Here is a 6,000-nt window from a genome sequence, read left to right on the forward strand (position 1 = left end):
GAGGTATACAATATATATGTATATTATATTAAAGAACATGCAACATAAGAGCATGGAGAGGGAACGGGTGCTGGAGTTACACACGCGTGGCACAATTGCGAGATGACGATCAACATTTACGTGTAAACATTACGTCTCGGTACTACAGCAGTCTGGAGGCACTTCTACCTATTTCTTTATGTTCCATGTGTAAGAGGGTGCATCGTACTCCCTTCCCCACCCTGTAGAGTATGCTACAGCGAGATTAATTAATTGCTTTTTGCGGTACTGTTTACTTTCAGACGATTCTAGTGATCTGCAAACAGATACAATTCTCATTTTTCTACGTGATAAAAATGAGAATTGACAGTGAGGGGATGTATAATGATAAATTAAATTTTATAATGTCAACTGAAAATAATTAGTAAACTTGAATATATGTTTAAAGAGGATTGGAATGGGCGTACTGTATTGGAAAACTACAACAATTTAATCTTCTAATATATAAAATTCCCGTGTCGCGATGTTAGTTACCGTACTCCTCCGAAACGGTTCGACCGACTTTTATGAAATTTTGTATACATGTTAGGTAGGTCTGAGAATAGAACAACATCTATTTTTCATACCTCTAAGTGTTGAGAAATGCTCACACTAAAAAAGAAATATAATTTTTTGGACGAAATGTTTTGTTTTTATTTTTTTATAATGTGGCATTTAAAAATACATACAACCAAAAAAAAAAAATCGGCAAAACAACGTTTGCTGGGTCAGCTAGTATATTATAAATCCCCCACACATAGCATGCTTAGAGCATGTGAATTGAATGTTTGTGAAACTCTCGCTGGTCAAGAATTTAATTCCTTGTGCAGGAATCCATTTTTTAGAATGATTTTATTTATAATACTTCTTTTACATTTCTATCTTTTTGTAACAAGAAAGGTGTATCTTATCTAAATCGTTGCCTAGAGTGCGTATTTAATTTGATATTCGCTCAGATACGTCTTTGTATACCCACGTCACCCCACAACTAGAGCTATTTTAATAAATACAAAGGCAGAAATCTCAATGGACATTTTTAACTTATGTGGACTTTCGCTATTGATTTATTTACCATCTTAAAGGGGAAAGAGAACTGATATAGTTTTAGCTCAAGTTTATTATGAATACCCAATTGTGAAAGTTCATATTAAGTTCTTTTATCAATTTTGATTTAATCCAGTTTTCGGTGAATAGTTTGTAATTCTTGTTAGCAAGAGATTTTGAAACTTCAATTAAATACTTACTTCCATTAAGACAGATTATATACTTACTTATAAATATCTAACTCCCCTGTTTTGACAACTCCTCAGATTTTTCGTTATATAACAAGAATAAGTCTGAAGATATTTCGCAATCAGTGTGATGTGTTATCTCACATCTGATACCAGGGTATCAGGGAATGTTGGAATAAAACAACAATTTATATGTACCATAATCGTATAATTTTCAGACGTGAAATGTTATCTCTACTCTGTGATTCTTTTATTTCTTAACCTATTACATCTTAACCTAAGAGGTCAGGCACGGACCCAAGATGACACTTTGGGAGAAGATCAAAGGAACATGAACTGTAACGACGGGCCCCAGACTTCAAAAGCCCTTGTCCCCGTGACCCCCTCCATTGGACTCGCGCCTGCCCCAGTCACCTCGCGGGGGTGACCCTCCAGGCCGCCATCAGCTTAGACAACACACGAGGACGTGAGGAGCATGTGCCGGGCGGCGCGGCCCCTCTCAGGCATCTGGAAACGAGGAAACATTTCAATAACATCTTGTTAATCTGACGAAATAATAATAAAGGAGAACCAAAAAGTATTTTATATTAAGACACATTGCTTAGGGATGGAAAATTCAGCAGATAAACATACCGTCAACGCGGACGCTCGCTGCAATGCGCTGCAGAGCCTGGCGCTCCCGCAGCACTCTGCCGACGGCGCTCGTATAGGTGGAAGCTGAAACAAAATGAAACCATTGTAATGAAAACATAATATTATACACTTGTATCATTCAAGGGGAGGAAAAGTTAAACAAATTTGTGTCTAAATTCAACTGATTCTATGGCAAGATTAGTTTGAAAGTCCAATTTAATAAAGCACCAACCTTTACGAGACTGTGGTCTGCGGTCCAGTAGGGCTGCAGAGCCCTCGGGGCCGGCGGCGGCTGTGAGCAGCAGTCCGTCATGCGCGGCAGACGGCGGGCGGCGCACTGGACCAGAGCCGCGACTCGACGCTAGAACATGATTCGGGCGACGCGCATGACACTACACCAGCGGGATGAGGGACCACAATAACCTGTTTACTAATAGGGGGATATAGTGATTATTACATAGAAATTTAGACCTTAAACAACTAGATTTAAAGCAGAAAATTCTATGAACAAAATACCTTCTAGAACATTCGACGCTTAATGCGCAGGTCTGTCTTCCAAGGGGGTTTTTATCCTACTTTACACAAAATTACTCAATATTAAACCTTGAACGCCTGCATTTAAAGCAGAAATTTCTATGAACAAAAATCTTTCTAGAATATTCTATTCGATTTGCCTCCTACATCCGGTAGGTTGAGCATACACCCACATGGACCACGGGATGAGGTATTAAGGTATCTCCATATATTTTACCTTTTCAAACTACCTCAAAGAAATCTAGACACAATGCTGATACATTTAAAACAGAAAATTGAATGACAAAAATTATTTCTAGAACATTCTATTCGATTGCCTACCTATTGCAGTGGGATGGGAGACTATAGACTCACAAAGCGAAGGAAACCCCATTTGGACCATGGGATGAGGAATTACGGTATCACCCTGTGTCCCCTATTTTAATTTCCTCAAAGAATACTAAACCTTATTCAAATGGCTTTAAGGCTGAAAATTCATTGTTACAAATTCTTTCTAGAACATTCCATTCGCCATCGGTGGGTTAGCCTACCACGTTTCTAGGGGATGAGTTTGACTCCCTGTTTATCCCCTATTTGAGCAAATTCACAGAATTTTAGACATTATGGAACTTGATATAAAGGAGAAAATTCCGTATATCATTTGTTTTCAGGCAATTACTGGCGTTCTGTGGGATGAGGGCTGAATTATCCCTCTTCCGATAATGTTACTAAACTTTAAACCTTGTATAACTGAATTTAAGGTAGAAAATTCTCTGAAATTAATTCCTCCTAGAATAATGTGCACTCAAATTGAAGGACGAACTGTCTCGTCCAAGGGATGAGGTAAATTAGTATCTCCCTATTAAGCCCCTGTTGAATTAACTTCATAGAATTCTAGACCATATGCCACTTGATTTAAAGCTGAAAATTGGGCGGACAAAAATCTTTCTAGAACATTCTATTGCCTATGGGGAGGGGGGTGCATTTTCCTTTGTCTACAATCGTTATTCGATTTCAGACCTTAGGAACTTGAATTTAGAGTAGTGATTTCAGTTAACCTTACTATTGTTTTAAAACATTCTGTTAGCAATCAAATCAGTATCGACTTTAAAACCCTTTGATGTCTTTTTTATAAAAAATAAATGAAGACTACCTCGCCAAGTACAGTCTGGGCAAAATCAACTGCAATACATTTCATAAAAATACTCGAATTTTAAGAGCTTGGTTTTTATTTTTGGGCAGTTTTAAGAGCTCAGCTAATTCATGCTTTAATAAAATAATTGTATAGATACTTTAACTTTTAAGTAGTGTTTTGACGACCTCCGTGGTCGAGTGGCGTACGCACCGGTTTCAAGGTGTCGCTAGCTCTGAGGTCCCGGGTTCGATCCCCGGTCGGGTCAATGTAAAAATTCACATTTCTACATTGTCTCGGGTCCGGGTGTTTGTGGTACCTTCGTTGTATCTGAATTCCATAACACAAGTGCTTTAGCAACTTACTTTGGGTTCAGAACAATATATGTGATGTTGTCCGCATTTATTATTATTTAGGTTCATTAGTGACATGCTGATTTTACACCTTATCTTATATATCAACAATTTTAGAAGCATTTTGTTGCTTGGTATACTATGTTAAGAATCTCTGATAGGTCTACTTGCTGAAGTGTTTCTGTTGCTCTATATTAACTCCAAAGTATATGTGAAAAGACTAGGCAGATTAATTCTCTATATCTTGAAGAATTAATCTTATTCAGTTGAGGAAGTCAGATAGGCAGTCGCTAAGCTGATACGGCTGCTGTAAGTTGACGCCAAAATACATGCAGAAATACTTGTCAAAGAAACATACTAAATATTCAAGACCAAAACAATTAAATATAACACAATGTGTGTTAATACAGGTGGCTTATTAACTAAACTTGGCTTAGCACACTGCCGTGCATCCAACTAAATTAAATACATCTCTCCCCTTTCAATACTTTTTACTTTTAACAATATCTTGATCGTATTAGGACTAACACTGACGGCAGTGACGGCTTAGCTAACCTGAGCTTTCAAAACAGTTTGGTTACAAAATACAACTGAGAATTTCTATGTTAAAAGGAAAACAGTTAATGTCTTCAGTAACTAATTAATATATCTTTTAACTAGCTGTTGCCCGCGACTTCGTCCACGTGGTTAGAAGATATAAGTTATAATTTATACCTGCCTTCTATCTATCTTGTAGGATTCAGTCAGCGTTAGCAATGTAAGCGCAAAAAAATTGTTTTTTTACGACCTCACATTAGAAACTTCAAAAATTGTAGCCTATGTGTTATTCTGATGTATAAGCTATATTGTGGTAAAGTTTAATTCAAATCCATTCAGTAGTTTTTACGTGAAAGAGTAACAAACATCCATACATCCATACTTACAAACTTTCGCCTTTATAATAGTAATAGGATATTTTATTAAGAAAGGCTATTCCCGGATCTTTGTGTAGGCATCTTCAGAAACATTCAAGTCACATGTTCAATACTCCCAGACTTACAACAAGAATTTAACTATCAGAGATATGCTTGTAGGAGGGGATTGAACAAGCGACATAGCCGTTCTTTGTCTGCCAAACTTTTATAAATACATGGTTGAGACCTCTGGGCCGCTCAAAATATGAGCCAAGTCAATTAGTTGTCATTGACAGCGCTTTCATTAAGCATTGGCAGATGTTTAAAGTTTCTTGAAGCAGATTCATAATTAAATAATTTTACAACGATTATCTGTCGCGTATTTATCGGGGTAGAGACAGCTCATGCTTAAGGACTCTGGTTAGATCGGAAACTAGTCAGAATATCCCGATAAATTAGAGTGAATCAACAGATATTAAATAAATAATTAAGATTACAATGTTTATTCGAACTGAGAGATCTTTAGAGGCAAATGGATATATCTGGATTCGAACCAGCGACTGTGTACATGGTACATGGAATCTGATCAAACAATCCTTCCTTTCATTTTTCATTTACCCATAAGCTCAAGTGTAAGCTAGTAAATTAATTTAGATATTGAATTTGTTTCGTTAATGTACAACCTGGTGTCAGAGTTTAAACCGCCCGTAGACCTCTGATGTGACGCAACACACCCTTGAAAACTTGTCAGGTATTTTTTTGTTCCAATGTTTTCTTTTACCATTTTCATCAAATAATACTTATTTTGTAATACGCGTATTAATTTGATATACGTTAGTGCTAGCATCTGATCTTAGTACCTTTCATTTGGCTAACCAAAAGTCATGCCACTCGACCATCAGTGTTGGTGAAGTTATTAAAAAACATTGATTCTAAATCCTATTTCATTAAGTAAGTGATAATTACTTTTATTAAAAAAAAACGACATCCCCCAGAAATATTTTTATCCTTACGTCACGGGGAGTGTTTAAAACTTTCAAGTCACATGCACAAGACACCCAGACTCAGGACAAGCATTCGTGAATCACACAAAGGCATATCGTACGCTAGGATCGAACCGCAATTCGCGCATTGGGTTTGGAGAAGTAACTCGTACCACTCGGCTATCCGTTAATTTTTTTAATGATTTAGGTCATAGAAGTGAGGGTATTGAAATGAAACAACGC

The 6,000-nt window shown here is 37.0% G+C and overlaps 1 long non-coding RNA gene across 1 annotated transcript; it reads right to left on the reverse strand.

The window, feature by feature from the left end:
• Positions 1 to 1,437: 1,437 nt before the first annotated feature.
• LOC113505592 lies at positions 1,438 to 3,693 on the reverse strand. The gene is made up of 3 exons (XR_003401635.1): positions 2,116 to 3,693; positions 1,884 to 1,967; positions 1,438 to 1,757 (listed from the first exon to the last, which is right to left on the reverse strand). It is a non-coding gene; the product is annotated as an uncharacterized LOC113505592 (long non-coding RNA).
• Between the last annotated feature and the right edge of the window lie 2,307 nt (positions 3,694 to 6,000).

The sequence above is a fragment of the Trichoplusia ni genome, chromosome 26, assembly GCF_003590095.1.
Source record: "Trichoplusia ni isolate ovarian cell line Hi5 chromosome 26, tn1, whole genome shotgun sequence".
In the NCBI taxonomy this organism is placed as follows: Eukaryota; Metazoa; Arthropoda; class Insecta; order Lepidoptera; family Noctuidae; genus Trichoplusia; species Trichoplusia ni.